This window comes from Odocoileus virginianus, chromosome 4, assembly GCF_023699985.2.
Source record: "Odocoileus virginianus isolate 20LAN1187 ecotype Illinois chromosome 4, Ovbor_1.2, whole genome shotgun sequence".
Classification (NCBI taxonomy): domain Eukaryota; kingdom Metazoa; phylum Chordata; class Mammalia; order Artiodactyla; family Cervidae; genus Odocoileus; species Odocoileus virginianus.
In genome coordinates, this window is record NC_069677.1 from 23,775,009 (window position 1) to 23,792,416 (window position 17,408).

The 17,408-nt window shown below is 36.7% G+C and overlaps 1 protein-coding gene across 4 annotated transcripts in view; it reads right to left on the reverse strand.

Annotated features, from left to right (window-relative positions):
* MAP3K13 (mitogen-activated protein kinase kinase kinase 13) overlaps positions 1-17,408 on the reverse strand; it is a 152,636-nt gene that overhangs the window by 82,049 nt on the left and 53,179 nt on the right. Inside the window, exon 1 of one of the 4 annotated variants that reach the window (XM_070466282.1) lies at positions 12,225-16,727. The exons of 2 other annotated variants lie outside the window; for them this stretch is intronic. The gene's annotated coding sequence lies outside the window, so the exon portion shown is untranslated. Of the gene's footprint in view, positions 1-10,217; positions 10,445-12,224; positions 16,728-17,408 lie in introns of those variants that run through there. One more of the 4 variants, XM_020870679.2, reaches the window with a different exon arrangement.

The window sequence follows — 17,408 nt, forward strand, 5'->3', positions numbered from 1 at the left end:
AGCTTTAGTGTTTTAGTCTTAGGCAACTCTTTGGTTATAATGACTCAGGAATAAACTGGAGATTTCTTTTAGAAGAATACTTGAGACTACCATTTCCTCACCTTGAATCTTCAAGTTCAGCCCACTCAATTCAAACACAAAACTATTTTCCAGTATAAAAACATTTTGGGGTACAAGCCATATGCATTTCAGTTAAATCACAATGAAATTACTGCTTCATACTGCTCATGAGCTTGGTGAGGCTATAAGACGTACAGCCTCCTGGGCAGGTACTTCCTAGGACTGCCTTCCTTCTCCTTAACCTGGCGGCCTTTGCCCTGCCTTAATAGTGAGGTTCTCTTGGTCATTCCTTTTTACTTTCCAGCCTCAGTCCAGGGTGTTAGAATGAGTGGCTAGCTGCTCTTTGTTTTTAAAGCCATTCCAAGGCCTTTTAAATAGCAGGAAAAAGACAATCTGTGGCAAAAATAGCTGACATTAACAAAAGCCAGTATCAAAGATGTAAGATTCCGTTTAAAGAAATCCTTATCCGTGAAGATAAACTTTTGATCAAAGGGGAGCAGGTGATGGGGAGTGGGTGCTGTTTCAATGTATTATGGCAGAAGCCCTGATTGAAGAAAAGATTATATAAAGGATTAAGAAAATATAAAGGATTATGTGATTGATTTTCTTTCTCCAAGAAATCTACTCTGGTCTCCAGGTCTCTGAGAACACATAAGGATTAGATTGGGGCCTAGCTTTGATCATTAACACAAGCAGTATAAAGCAAATGTTCAGTTATTTTTGATTCAACAAACAGATGGAAGGGGTTCTGTTAAAAAATGGCCAGAAATAGGAGGGGGAGAATGAGGAGGGAGGAGGGAGAACCGGGCAAAGTAGTAAAATTTCTTTTCAGCCTGGCTCTTGAGCCCCAGCAGCTGCAATATCAGGTGGATATTTCCCAGGAGTTTTTATGCTCAGCAAGAATTTAAAATGAGTCCGTAATTTAGGTCTAGTATTTCCTGGAAATATCCAAAGGTATGTTGCATCTGCTTCTTCGCATGCATCTGTATTTGAATTTGTTATGTGAGAGGAAATAGTTGGTAACTAATTACTAAAATGCTTAATCTCACTTTAATCAAAAGATTATTTTCTCTGCAACAAGCAATCATGGTTTTGTGTTTTGGTGGGCTTGATCTCGCTAATCTCAATTTTCCACGGTTATCTACGCCTGCAGATAGCCTAATGTGTCCCATTAAACGCAGGAGGGACAGCTACTAGAAACTCAGGCACAGTGCCTCAGGGGTAATAAGAAGCCTCAGAGGGCTTATTTGGCAAATTGAGTCCTCCTTAGTAACAGCAACTGTGACAGCCCTCTTTAGGACTCTTAGGGTCTGTTCAGTCTGGTTCTCAGGTCCATTTCTTTTGGTTTATGGTGGAAACTGCTGGCCCGGCTGCCACCTGCCTGGGCAGGTGAGCAGAAGCTCAGTCTCCCTGGGCTCTCTATCACTTTTCTCCAATCCTTTGTCTTTGGCTATTTCCTAAGCCATTCACTGGGTCTTCATTGCAGCACTCGGGCTCTTAGATCTTCCTTGTGGCATATGAAATCTTTAGTTGTGGCATGTGGGATCTAGTTCCCTGACCAGGAGTCAAACCCAGGCTGCCTGCACTGAGAGCGTGGAGTCTTAGCCACTGGACCACCAGGGAAGTCCCAGCAACTCACTTACAAGTTTATTTCTTTATTTTTGGCCACGCTGGGTCTTCACTGCTGCGTGGGCTTTTCTCTAGACATGATAAGCTGGGGCGCCTCCTTGTTGCGATGTGTGGGCTTGTCACTGCCGTGGCTTCTCTTGTTATGGAGCACGGTTTCTAGGGCACCAAGGTCTTCAGTAGTTGCAGCACGTGGGCTTAATAGTTGCTGTTCCTGGGCTCTAGAGCACAGGCTCAGTAGTTGTGGCCCACAGGCTTGGTTGATTCACAGCACAAGGGATCTTTCTGGCGCACAGATTGAACCTGTGTCTCCTGCATTGGCAGGAAGATTTTTTTTTTAATCACTGAGCCACCAGGGAAGCCTCCAGCCATTCACTTTCAATCAACTCATTTTTTTTTACTTCTTTGACCTTTTTTTTTTTTGGTAATCCAGAATTTCACAAACTGTCCTTATAGTACTGCTGAATTCAGCTATTACCCCAGCCCAGGAATTCACAATATAAATTAGCACACTGAAGACAATTACTATCTGTCAGTGGAAAGTCCTATATTGTCTTTCCTTATATTTTTAAATAATTAAAATTGCAGTTACTATACATTCTCTTAGGGTTTATATGCAATACTGATTGCTTTTTGTAAGATGTTTTTAGCCACACTGCTACACATATGTGTTGTTACTAAATGGAACCACTACATGAAATTACTACAGATGTTAGGACTAGACATTAGAACTCTCTGCTTGACTATTACACAGATAAAAAGGATATAAGAAAAATTTTAGACTGGAGGAAATAAGCACAAAAATTAAAAGGGGGTTTTCTGTTTTCATAATTTAAAAAAAAAATTTTTTTTTTTTAATAAAATCTGCAAACTCAGAACACTAACCCAGCAACAAAAGTGTTATCTGGAGAATGTGAAAATAATTTTCAAAGGCTAGCAACTCTCACACAAAATAACAAAATCTTATTTTTTCAAAGCCTGGTTGTACCATTTATGGATTTAGTGGGTCTTCATTTTCTTATTCACCGAGTCTCATCCTTCATCACACTTCAGCCTGAATTAGAGTATCATAGGCGGTAGTGAGAGATGGACAGAAAGAACCAAACTGAGTTTGCTTCTTAAGAGCACTGATAAAAAGTCAGATTAAGGAAAAGGCTACAAAACACAGTCAAACTGAGGTTATTAGATTATCTGTTGCCACATGCCCTAATAGCCCAGACCATCAAATCACTGGTCAAATGGAAACTCTCTCTTAACTATAAAGAACGACAGCAAAGACAAATAACATTTAAAATGGGCCTATCTTAAGATGGCATAGTCAGAGCTCATTAGCACTCATTTTCTCTGTAAGAGGAAATCTCCAGGCAAACATGAAAGTGATTTCACCCAGATATCTTTATCTCAAACACTTCTGACACTTTTCCCTTCTGCACTGTAGCAGCAGCCCATGGGAGTTAAACTTCTACAAGAGTATTACGAAAAATTGAAATAAGGTAGATTTTAACAAGATTGTCTTACAAACTGTCACTTGCCTACTTGATGTAGGTAACAAACAAATTTTAAGAATCCTAACAATGTTAGAGTTAGAAAGGACATTTGAGATCACTAAGAACAATTTCTCCATCTCATATATTAAGACCAAAGTTGAGGGAAAATTTTAAAAAGCTGAGATAATTGGAATCTTGCCAAGGATGATCTTAGACTGCTACATAGGCTCTTAAAGTCTCAAGTCCAATTCTTCAACCCACTGCAGTATTCTTGCCTGGAGAATCCCACGAACAGAGGGGTGGGCTACAGTCTATGCGGCTGCAAAAAGTTGACACAACTGAGCAACTAAACAACAAACAATTGCATCACTGTGTCTTACAGCAGGTAAACAGAAGACATGCTGATTTTATCCATTTTAATATAGGCAATCGTTTAGATAAAGAAGGCAGATAAATGACTGCATAATAGAACCTCATTACTGAAAACTAGTATTTTAAAAAAGCTTCACTAAAAAAAAAAGAAAGTAACCCTAAATACTACTGCAAAGTTATGTCAATAAAGAATTTTCTAAATAAGCAAAAAAAATAAAATAAAAAAAAAATAAAAAAGCTTCACTATACACCAAGGGTTCAATTTGCCCTGTGTTCAAGGTGGTGCATGTGAATCTTCTGCTAAAGTATAAAAAGCATAAGAAATGTATTCCTTACGCTGATGGCCTTGGCCCAATTCATCTGAACACTAAAATACATCCTCCTTGTTAACTATCCCTTAGTATGCAATGATTCTCAATTGGGACATTTATGGAAGGATACCCCTAACCCCATCCGTATGTATACATGCATTCTTAGAAGGATCTATCCTAAAAGGGCAGCAAGCAAAGTTTGAAAAAATTCCGAAGCATCATCTCTGCCCTGCCATCCAACCAGTGGAAAAATTACTAATCCAAAAAAATTGTACTCATCCAATAAACAAATGTTTCTGAAGTGTTTGCTTTGTACCAGGTACAGGATACATATAAGGTGCTGAACAAAAAGTGAATGCTAACTAGTCACTCTGAGTTTTAGTACTTAGAAGTTGCTTTCTTTATAAACCCAAAGTGCCTGGCATGGTCAGCCACGGCACCCTCAATTTGATGGTTCCTTAGTCTCCTTGAGGAATCTACATTTGCACATAAACCAAATGATGACATGGTTCCTTTTTGATTTCACCTCATCCCTACCCTCTATTTCCCTCCTACCTTTATTTTTCTCCTTTACATTTATAATAGTCTAAACATAACTTAACTATTCACTTTTTGTCCCCCCCCCCCCCAATAAAATAAGCTCCCCAAGAGAGCAATAATTTTTGTTTCATTTTTTTCTCTTTCTGGGTCCCCAGTACCTTGAATATACAGTAAATGCTCAATAAATATTTGTTGCTTAAATAAATGCCAACATTTCTACACCTGCCAAGTATATTTGATATATTCTCGTTTCCACCCTGGTCTCCTCATCAATCTCTTCAATCATTCTCCTGTGGCCCTCTGTCCTCTTAGGATTTTTCCTGTCAGCTACACCCAAGAAGAATACAGTCAGGCTGAGCTCCATGATTAGTTAACACATGATAATTTTCATTCACCTCACCCTCTTATCTTCCACTGCACCTACTGCGCCAACACTTTACCCCCATTGTCCAACTTATCTTACTGTTTAGTCCAGTCCAGACCATTGCTAGAGAAGATTTAGATTCATGCTGGACTGGACCAATCTTGATTGATGGTAGAACTCAATGCTCAAAATTCATGGTATACAGAGACAGAGAATGGGATTAAGAATTAGTGTGTGCTAAATTGCTTCAGTCGTGTCTGACTCTTTGCGACTGTATGGACTATAGCCCACCAGGCTTCTCTTTCCATGGGATTCTCCTAGCAAGAATGCTGGAGTGGGTTGCCATGCCCTTCTCCAGGTGATCTTTTCAACCCAGGGATCAAACCCAGGTCACCTGCACTGCAGGCAGATTCTTTACCATCTGAGCTACCAGTTCTGATCAGTTGCTCAGTCGTGTCAGACTCTTTGCGACCCTATGAACTACAGCACGCCAGGCTTCCCTGTCTATCACCAACTCCTAGAGCTTGTTCAAACTCATGTTCATCAAGTTGGTGATGCCATCCAACCATCTCATTCTCTGTAGTCCCCATCTCCTCCTGCCTTCAATCTTTCCCAGCATCAGGGTCTTTTCCAATGAGTCAGTTCTCTGCATCAGGTGGCCAAAGTATTGGAACTTCAACATCAGTCCTTCCAATGAATATTCAGGACTGATTTTCTTTAGGATTGACAGGTTTGATCCCCTTGCAGTCCAAGGGACTCTCAAGAGTCTTCTCCAACACCACAGCCAGGGAAGCCCCCAAGAATTAGAGTTGGGTTAAAAATTACATCTAATGTGCACTATGTGGTGTCTTTGGTTAGGTTGACAATCTTTCTGAGCCTGTTTTCTCATCTATAAAGTGGGAGTAGTAGTACTCACTTCATATTATGAGGATTATACTTGAAATGAAATAATTTATGTGAAAGCTCCCAAAAGACTTACAAGCATGTAGAGGTTGCTTAATAAGCTCCTTCTCTTCCTTTAACATATTTCACTAACCTCCAATGATGCCCTCATTCTTTGAAAATGACTAACACGTACTTAGCAAGAAATCCCATGCTTCCGGTATGAATCTTAATTTTTCTTTCTTCTCTTCATTCCACATCAGAATTCTATGTCTTCACTCATCCTGTCTCCTGTTTCAGAAATAGTGTCCCTCTTCTGTGAGGCTAACCCTCTATCTATACAAATAGTTTTCTTCCCTGGCTGCACATTAGAATAATCTGTGGAGATTTTTAAAAATGCAGATGTTTGGCCCCCCACCACAGATCAATTAAATATGAATTTCTGGAGGCAGGAGCATGGCATCAGTATTTTTTTAAGTTCCCTGGTAGTGTGCCAAGACAATTCAGTGGGCAAAAGAATAGTCTTTTCAACAAATGTTGGAAGTAGATAACCTCATTCAAAAGAATCATGTCGAACCATTCCTTATACCATTCACAAAAATTAACTCAAAATGGATCACAGACCTAAATGTAATAACAAAAACTTTAAAACTTTTAGAAGAAAACATAGAGTAAATCTTCATAACCTTGTGTTAGGCAAAGCCTTCTTAGGTATGACACCAAAAGCACAAGCAACAATGACAAAAATAGAAATTAAAACATTTGGTGCTATAAATAATATCATGAAGAAAATGAAAGGACAACCCACAGAACAAAAAAAAAGTCACAAACCACATACCCGATAAAGAACTTATATCCAAGATACATAAAGGACTCTTAAACTCAATAATAAAAAGATAAATAACCTAATTTTTTTAAATGAGCAAGGGATCTTAGGGAGAATAGATATTTCTCCAAAAAAGAAATACAGAGGACCAATAAGCAAAAAAGATGCTGAACATCATTACCCATCAGGGAAATGTAAACCAAAATCACAATGAGCTACCACTTCAAACTCCCTAAGATTGCTCTTATCAGAAAGAAGGATAATAATATTTGCTGATGAACATTGCAACCCTCATACATTGCTAGTGGAAATGCAAAATGGTGTAGCTATTTTGGAAAACGGTTTGTGGAAAAAGTGTGGAAATAGTAAACATACAGTTATCATATGACCTAACAATTCTACTCCTCAGTATATACCCAAAAGAAATAAAAACATGTTTACACAAAAATTGCACACAAATGTACACAGCATTTGTACATTTGGCAGCCATAGCAGCCAAAAAGTGGAAAGAACACAAGTGTCCACCAACTGATAAATGGGTAAGTAACATGTGGTATAGCTATTCAATGAAATATTATTCAGTGATAAAAAGGAATGAACCACTGACATATGCTACAACATGGATAAACTTTGAAAATCTTATACTAAGAGAACAAAGCTGACCCCTAAACCACATGGGTTTGAACTGTACAGCTCCACTTATAGTTTTTTAGCTGTGAATACCACACTACTATACAGTCCATGGTTGGTTGAAACCAAGGATGCAGAATTGTGGATACAGAGGGATGAATACAAATTATACTCAAATTAACTCCCTTCACACATTGTTCAAAGATCAACTGATGTCACAGAAGACTATATACTGTATAATTTCATTTATAAGAAATGATCAGAATAGGCAAGTATATGTGTAGAGAGTATATTAGTTGTTGCCTAGGGCTGAGAGTTGAAGGGAAATGAGGAGTGACTGATAATGGGTAGACAGTTTCTTCTTGCATGATGAAAATGTTCTAAAGTTGACTGTGGAGATGGCTGAACAACTCTGTGATCATACTAAAAACCACTGGATTGGAAAGACAGAAAGTTCCCCCAGGTAATTCTAATCTTAATGTCTGTTTACAAAAACCAATTTCTGAACCACAATACTCAAAATATATGGCATCTTACCTTCTAGATTCCTTAGGGGTAAAGATGGCATCTTCTAATTCTTTCTTTCCCCCACATCCTTAAGGAATAATAACTGACACAGAGCAGGAGTGTGAGATCATTTAAAGACTTTTTTTTTTTTTTTGAAAGTAAAAGAATGTTCTTGGTGAATGTGTTTTATTTTAACCGAAATTGTAAGAGTCAGGCTGCCACCTGGCAGAATTGGTCATCTTGACTCTCATGATTCATTTAAACTCACCAAGCAATTAATTCAGTTGTAGCATATAGAGAGAAGATAGGTAGCCAGTGCAAACCAAACTGACCGGTTCTGCCATTCAAAGTACGGTTGTTTCACCACGTAAAGTGGATGTGGCTGCTGGCCCTTAGGAACCTTTCTTTTGACAGCTCCCCAGGACACGGCTCTGGTTTGACTGACTTTGTTTACTAAATAAATTAATTCCTACTTCTGGAGTAGCTTCAATTTTTAAACAGAAAGCCATCTATTGACAGTCACTGATACACAGGATTTTATTGTTTGATATTAAACAATTAAGAATTATTGTTTTTTTCCCTACAAGTACACTATACATGAAAATAAATATCATTTAGAATACAGCCACTAGGAGTGGAGAGAGAGGGAGACTCTATATCCACTCTGTGCCTTAAAGGGATAATTTTACTTTAATAAAACCAAAGGGCGGACTAGATTTCTTTCATGGAAATAAAGCTCTCTTTGGCAAAATGTATACTGAAATCTGATGAGCATTTCCTAAGATGAGTCTGATTAACACATTTTTTTTCTTTTTATTATTGCTTTTAGCCACACCACACAACATGTAGGATCTTAGTTCCCCCACCAGGAATTAAACCCGTGCCCCCTGTAATGGAAGCATGGAGTCTTAACCAACGGACCAACAGTGAACGTGTCCCTGTAAACACATCTTTTAAAAAAATCCTAAGGAGTCTTTTGATCTAGCAGTGACTTAAAAGTCTTTAATAATTTAAAATAACTTTGAAATTGCTACTTTCAACAACGTATCTGAAGGTACATACTCAAAACATGCTGAAATAAGTCAAGGTGTTTACAAATGTTGGGAATTTTGTTATTTATTCAACCTGCAGATAAAAAATAGCAAGGCATGACACCATAGTTTTCTTAGCATAGGACAAAAATCTTGTTTAAAAGCAGGCAAAAATTTCCCCTTCTATAATTCTAGTGAGTTCAAATGTACTCAGGAAAAACAAATTGAGTGAGGACAATACCAAAGATGAGAAATAAAAGAAAATTCTAAATCCTCAGGTAATTTTGAAATAAGTTCACAGTTGGGAGAGTCATTAATAAGAATAATTCAAAAGATATTGTTAGAGCCATAATTTTAGAAGCCTTGTTTCATGAGCAGATTACAATATGAAAACTTCAAAAGTAAGTATGGATTATACAAGGTAAACAAGACAAGGCTGGATTATAAAAAAAAATAAGACATCTTGTGTTCTCTCTTATTGGAAAGAACAACCAGGTACATGCTGCTGACTAGACTATGAACTGCTCTAAGTGAGGCAGTTGGAAAATGCTATTAGATTATTTGTGTTGAGGAGCTGCCTCAGGGGCAGAACATGTCACAATGGCACATCCCTCTTCTTTACTACCACAACTTTCACCAGAACCAACCAAAACCTTGGAAAACAAATTCAGACACTTTTTGTTAAAACTCCAAGCAAACTATCGAACCAACTTAACATCTGGAATGTATCAGAAGTTTTCCATGTTTCCCAGACACAGTGGAATAAACAAATTTCAGTTGGAAGTTTATCTTAGAAAAATGCTCATGTGCATTTCCATGCATATAATTGCAAATTATATTAAGAAACCACTTCTTAGTTTTCACTAGGGAATATTAAACAAGTCAGAATTTAAAGATAATTCCCTTTCTGTCTCTGGTGAAGGTTTTAGGTTTTTGAAAACATAAATAAAACGTGTAGAGTGACATAAAGAGCTGCAAACATGTATAAATATACCACTACAGCTCCCATAATAAAAGCTTGTTGTTGGCGGGGGGCGGGGGGTGGGGGGGTTGAACTGGTATTCATCTTCCTCAAACTACAATCCCAAGATGTTGACTGTTATACAATTGCGAAACAAAGGCAAGGTGAAGGGTGAGAAACAACAGAAAGGACGGCGGAAAGGAAGACGAGTGCTCAGGAGCTAGAACCTGCTCGGTCTAGCTGGCCCGGCTTTCCCCAGCACCTTTCGGGTCCCAGTTCTGTGCTTCTCCTCTAATACAATTCACATCATCTCTCAGAGAGATGGAGCTCTCTTTAAGGAAAGCCAAGCCCCCATCCAGAGGTAACGTGCAGAACCGTAAATGAAAAATGTCCACGTCTAACAGCATGCAGACAGCAAAAGAAAACCAGCTGTCAGTTTCAGAGACTCCTAGCTGTAACGGGGTTTCAGGTTTCTCTTTGCCTCCGTCTCTGTCTGTCTCTCTCACTGTGTCTCCCTCAATAATATCAGTTTTCTAATCACCTCAAATCAAAAACACATTCTCCATCTGTCCTTGTGAAATAAATGCTGATGAAACAGAAAGACAGAGTGCGATACTCACAACAATGAAGAATTCCTACACATGCGGGTCCAGTTTCTTGCTTTAAAAAAGATGGAAGGTTCATTTAAAAAGCTTTGCAGAATTAGAAAAATAAGGAGGAGGGGGATTCCACCCACACAATCTTCCAGCCCACCGCAGAGAAGCCCGAAGGCTTGCTGACGTCACAGATTCATGAATGGATGTAAATTGGGCTGGTTTAGGATTCCGCACAGACTTCGCTGTGGTGTGTGCAGTGAAAAAGAAAGGGAGGGTCCAGAGCAGTCCTGGCCAATAGGCTTCAGGCAGTCATGGCCTGCCTTCTTTCAGAAGGAATCTGCTCACAGAATAAACACAGCCCACCAATCAGGCGTCTGCCACTGCCTTAGGACAGAGGCAGCGTGAGGAGGGGGGGTAGAGGGTGGTGGTGGCTGTGTGTGTGTGTCTGTGTGTGCCTGCGTGCGTGCTTCAAGCGGTGATAGTCATGAAAACATTATTATTGCTATTGAATGAGGGAATCAAAATAGAATTTTGGTGGCATCAGTGCTACCAAAAACTCATATATAAGATAGCACAATCTTTTATTCGTCAGTTATTTTCTTTAACCTTTTTCTTGCTATTCAATCCTGTGCCTCACCTGATGTGATAAAAACAAATCAAAGTCAGAGAGTTTCTAAAACTGATGCCCGGTAGATGTACACCAAGACTTGTAAAAACAAAATAGTAGAGAAATAATAATGGGAATAATAACCTAGTGATTAAGGAAATAGGTAAGAAATATAACAAATGTAATTGTTTTACAGAACAGTATCACCTTAAGGACATTTGTGATGAATCAGAAGGGAGTGTGAAAGAGTAATTTACTGTTACATTTTAAATAAGGTAGGACATTTCCTCATTGGTTTATTAAGCTTCTGACATTCAATTAAGACACAGATCCAAAGAGCTTATAATGTTTTTTGAGCAGATTTTGGTTTTAGTAAAATGTCTTATTACTAATAACAAAAATAGCTGTAATTAAATTCACCCAAAGAGCTCACGACATTAATTTTTTTTTCTTAAGATTTTTAACAGCTTTATTGAGGTGCAATTGCTATACAAAGAACTACATATAATTAGTGTGTACAACTGATAAGTTTGGAACTATGCAAATACCCATGATACCATAATCACAGTCAAGGTAGTAGACATATCTGACATTTCCAAGTTTCATGTGTTCCTTTGGGTTTTTTGTTATAGCTGCTGTAGGTTTTGGTGGCAAAAACACTTAACATGAGATCTACTCTCAGTAAATTTTGAACTACACAGTAAAATACCATATTGTTAACTACAGGCATGTTGTACTACAGATTTTTAAAACCTATTCATCTAGTATTACTAAAACTTTGTACCCGTTGAATAATAACTACCCATTTCCCTCTCCTCTCAGGCTCTGGAAACTACTATTATATTCTCTGCTTTCATGAGTTTGACTAATTTGGATAACTCATATAAATATAATCAAGCAACATTTGTCTTTTTCTGCAACTTGCTTATTTCATTTAGTGCTATGTCCTCCAGGTTCATCAGTGTTGTTACAAATGGTGGAATTTCCCTTTTAAAAGCTGAATAATATTCCATTGTAGGCATATACATTTTCTTTATCCATTAATTTGTTGATGGGCACGTGGGCTATTTTCATATGTTGGCTATTATGAAGAGTGCTGCAATAAATATGGGAGTGTAGATATCTCTTTGAGGTCCTGATTTCATTTCTTTTGAATATATACCCAGAATCGAGATTGCTGGACCCTATGGTAGTTTCATTTTTAATTTTATGAGAAATCTCCATACTGTTTTTCATAACTGCTGCACTGTGTTTATATTCCCATAAAGAGTGTGTAAGAGTTACAATTTCACTACAACACTTGTTATCTTTTTTAAAAATAATAAGCCATCCTAAGTGGTGTGAGGTAATATCTCAATGTGGTTTGATTTGCATTTCCCTGATAATTAGTGATGATGGACACGTTTTCACATATTAATACCTACTGGCTACTTGTATGTCTTCTTTGGAGAGCTGTCTGTTGAAGTCCTTTATCCATTCTTGACATCAGTCTTGGCAATAATTTCTTGAAATGACACCAAAAGCACAGGTAACAAAAGCAAAAATAGACAAGTGGGACTGTATCAAACTAAAAAGCTTCAATCAACAGAAAGATAAGGCAATCTACAGAGTGGGAAAAAATATCTGTAAACCAGATATATTATCTGATAAAGGGTTAATTTCTAAAAAGTTACAAATAACTCATACAACTTAGTACAAGAAAAAACAAACAAAAAAAAAACTGTGATTTTTTTTCACTCTTTTTTGGGGGGCGCTTAATATCATCAATGAAATTTGTTTTTTGAAATTTTTAAAGTTTTTATTGGAGTATATTTGATTTACAATGTTATGTTATATTCTGCTACATAGCAAAGTGAATCAGTTATAACATACATATATCCGCTCTTTTTAAAATTCTTTTCCCATATAGATCATTACAGAGTATAGAGAAGAGTTCATTTTTCACTCTTTATTTTAAATTTTTTCAAAGTTACACAGAAATGGAAATTAATATAATTTATTGCCCTTGAATAGCATCATTTCACTTCACAATTACCCATACTTTACTAATACTGATCATAGCTTTTTTCAACTTGGGAAATGATCTCAAATCCTTGAAACTAGAACAATAGTGGTTAACATAAGGCCTTGGTTACAGGTGTCCAGTGACCAAGAACATTCTAAACAGATATCTGCTGTCTCAATCAGGTTATTTGTACAGCTGACAGGAGAGTGGTTGCTTGTTTCTATGTGATTATAAAGGGTTCAAACCTGACACTAATAAGTACTGCTCACTGCTTACTTCATTTGGGAAGAAAAAAACCCAACTTCCCAGGACTATTTTATACACAGGAAAGACATACTGTTCTATATACTCAAGCAACAGCATATCATTAGCAAACAATATATTCAACAAATTTCTTTAAAGAAGCTTCTTGTGGAATATCATAATGGAAAAGACAGACCAAAGAAATTTACCCATGTGACATGGGTGTGCTCAAGACCAATGGAGCACTGGTACCTTCCTAGTAGGCCTGAGTGCACCACACTGATCTATATCAATCATGTCCATGTACTAAGATTGTTTTAGAATCCACAAACGAAAAGAAGATAAAGAATATGCATCTCTGCTTCCTTCAACGGCAATCAAAGCCAACCAGGCTATACCAGAAGAACTGGATTTATATATTTAAAAAAAAAAAACAACAAACTTCCAAATAATACAGACTAATAGAAAGCGGTAACCTCTTTATGAAAAAATATGTCAATGAGATGTTAAATCTGTTACAGACGCTAACACATTGGCTGTTATGTTTCATAGAAACATCATTACTCAATCAAAGACCAGGGTACATCTCTGAAGCAAATCAACAAAACAGAATGCATAATGGTTCTAATAGCAGTCACTTAACATGTTGGTTTAATATGTAACCTGGCAAATAAAAATTATCTAGCTCTACCGACTTGCCGTTTTAGTAAGATGAACCTAGTCTGGATTAGCATGCCTCCCTAGAGCACAGAAACAACCTTGTCAACAAAAATTTCTCTATGTCAAACATGATGGGAAATCTGTTGGGAAGATAAGTTGTATCCCCAAATCTCAGAAACTGCACTAGTTATTCTTCAAGGAGAACAATGTTGCTTTGCACAGAATTTGGAAGGTAGGGAAAAAGGGTCATGAAAAACGTATATCCAAAAGCAATGCTTCCTGAGAACTTTCTATGATGACAGAAATGTTCTATAATTTGCACTGTCTCATATATTAGCATGTGGAATGTGGCTACTATGATTGAGGAACCGAATTTTAAGTTTTATTTAATTTTAATTAATATAAATGGAAAAATAGTCACATGTGGCTAGTGGCTACTGAATGGGACATTGCAACTCTAGGGATATTAAGCCAAGTCCCATAGTCACAAGTAATTTTTTATTTCAGCATGTACGCACACTGAGTATGGAGCACTACAAAGCCAGTTATCAAAGTGAGTAAACTCTTAAGAACCAAATGGACCTTTTCAAATTTCAGTAATGACTAAAAGATAATCTGGTCTCCTTTCCCAAGAAGATACTCAAAACTCACTATTAGGAAAAAATTTAAGAACACAAGTTAAGGCACAATTATTCTGGCATAAAATATGAGCTATTCTATGTGAACTCCCTGGTGGCCCAATGGTCAGAACTCCATGCTTTCACTGCCAAGGACCTTGAGTCCATCCCTGGTCTGGGAACTAAGATTCCACAAGCTTTGAGGTGTGGCCAAGAAAAAAAAAAAGAGCTATTCTAAAGCTGGTTTTTTTCTTGAGAGAAAAAAAATGTGTTTTTAAAGGAAAATGACTAAGTCGGAATCTAAGAGACGTTCAAAGTACTATGACCTAGGGGCAATTTTTGTCATAATACAAAGAAAAAGAAAGAGTATGATGACCTCAGTGCTAATGCATGATGATTCAGATTTCTTTTACAGGCACCAATGTAGCTAGAAGCTAGTAAAAAGATCTGGGTTCAAATTCTGACTCGGTTGGTTATTATCATTAGTTATGTAAGTTTAGGTAAACCAAGCTATTAGTTTCTCATTTTTAGAGTAAGATGCACAGTGTGGGGAAAATAGTCATTAATAAATAACATCTTTGGTGACAAAGGTAGTCAAAAGGTACAAACTTCCAGTTATATGATAAATAGGTACTAAGGATGTAATTAACGTACAATGTGATTAATATAATCAACACTGCTGTAAGCTATACATGAAAGTTGTTATGAGACAAAATCCTAAGAGATCTCGTCACAAGGAAAAATTATTTTTTTTCTTTTGTATGTACATAAGATGATGGATTTTAACTAAACTTATTGTGGTAATCATTTCATGATGTAAGTAGAATCATTATGCTGCATGTCTTAAATTCATACAGTGTTGTATGTCAATTACATCTCAATAAAACTGGAAGAGGAAAATAAAGTGGGGATAATAATAGGCTATATGCCTATTATGTGAAAGTTAAATAAAATAAAACACGTAAGGACTTCAGCACAATACCTGCATATAGAAGATGCTCAGAAAATGATTCTGGTAACTGGTTTTGTTTTCCTGTTGTTAATATAAACAAAGATTTTTACTTTGCTCAATGGACATGAACTTGGGCAAGCTTTGGGAGATGGTGAAGGACAGGGAGGCCTGGCGCATCGCAGTCCACAGGGTCGGACACGACTGGGCGACTGAACAACAACAAAGCTAGAACACATCTTTTCAGAAATTTAGAAATACGCATTAGTGACACATCTTCCAAAGAAAAGCTCATCCTAATTATTTCCCTTTGGGAAGTTGAGGAATACTCTGAGGTTCTGAAGGTGAGAGGGGGAAAACCTTGAGGAAGTTAAGAGAGGTGACCAAAAATTCTCTTTATAAAAAAAGAAAAGTTAAAATTTTTCTACATAAAGATGTAGTTTGTGTGAACTGATGTAAAAAACAATCTTTCTAATAGGTGAGAACACTTAACTAGAATTCTCCACTTCCATATCAGAACATTAACTCTAACTTACCCTGTTTTCAAAGTACATGGTTCCTCAAATAATATATATTTTTTTCACTTAAACTACAGTAGATTGAGACTAGGGCTCTGAGCAAGTTCTTCTAATCCAGAGAGTTCCAGATCACATCTTCTACCGTCTCATTCTTTTTATTAAAAATTTTTTTTAAATTTATTTTTTATTCAGACAGTTTCAACATTCAAAGACGTCAGCAGACTATTACTCAAACTTTGTTGTTGCTCTGTCCAGCTCTCAGGAAATGTTTATCTGAGAAAGTGATTTTTAAGACCCATCTAAGGAAAAACATTCTTATAAATATTACTAAAATCTGTCCTTGCATCAAAGGAGAGACAGACTTCATCAGAAAGCTACATGCTACTCAAATATCATTAGCACAGTACTCCCTGGCAGGGTCACTGTCATTAAGTTACATTCTACGTTATAATTTTCCTTTTATTATAAGGAACAGCAATATTGCTTTTACACGGTCCACTATCTTGCATGATGTCTCACACATAATAAATTCACAAGAGGAGTTGTTTTTAGAACTCAGTATCAGGGAAACTCTTTTCTGTTCTTGAAGAATTATTAGCTTTCCCTTTTAAATGGCAACAATGTAATCCACTGAATTGCCTTTTTTTTTTGGTCCCTGCAGGGAAACCCAGAGCCAACTTTATGCTCAAATCAATCAATCTATCTCTATATAATTTATTTTAGCTTTTTGTGGTTATCATTTTTGCTTTATTTTCCTTGTTTTAGGTTTGATTTTCCCTTTGTTAACCCTGTTATGTATATTTATGTCATAAGCACATCCTTTTAGAAAAAGTAGACTATAAATAAAAACTTACACTAATACACCTATTAACTTTTAAAAAGATGAAAGTCTCATGTTGCTAAATTCCACAATCATTTTTATGATAGAAAAAAATCCTAAAGTTTCATATAATTACAGCAAATTTTGAAGAATATTGTGAGTTAAGTGGATTTGGATAATAAAACATCTAGACAACTGGAAAAAAGCAATTGTTTAGAGATTTTTATGCTATTTAGAATAAAGTTTAACAGCTTAGTGAAGTTTTAATGTATTATCTGTGTCAAAAGGATGATTACGAACAAGGGATATAATTCTCTGATCAATAATGAAAATGCATTAAAGCAAATCAAAAGCAAATGGATTTCTCAATAAATAAAACATTTAACATCCCTGAAATACACCACTCCATAAAACACAAAATCTGGCAAGCTACCATAAACCAAACCTTTGTGGGACTAAAAATAATATTTTGAGTTTATGAAGGCACTTTACATATTGAAAGGGTAAAAAACCAAACAAACAAAAAATAACTTTATATTTTACCCATCCATATAGAGTTTGTACTCTTTCTGAGAGGTCATGTAAAAAAACAACCATTTAACTTTTATACTTCTAATCCTGTTTTCATTTCCTTGCTTCTTTAGTGGAAGTTAGCGTTTCCACTTCAGCTTTACAAAGCATGTAGCATGGTTGAAGATCTAAACATAGAAACAGGGAACAACTGCCCCCTTTTAAAGTCTGCCCCTATATCCTCTCTGTTTGAGGAAACTGTCTCTCCCCAACTCTCAGTTCAAGA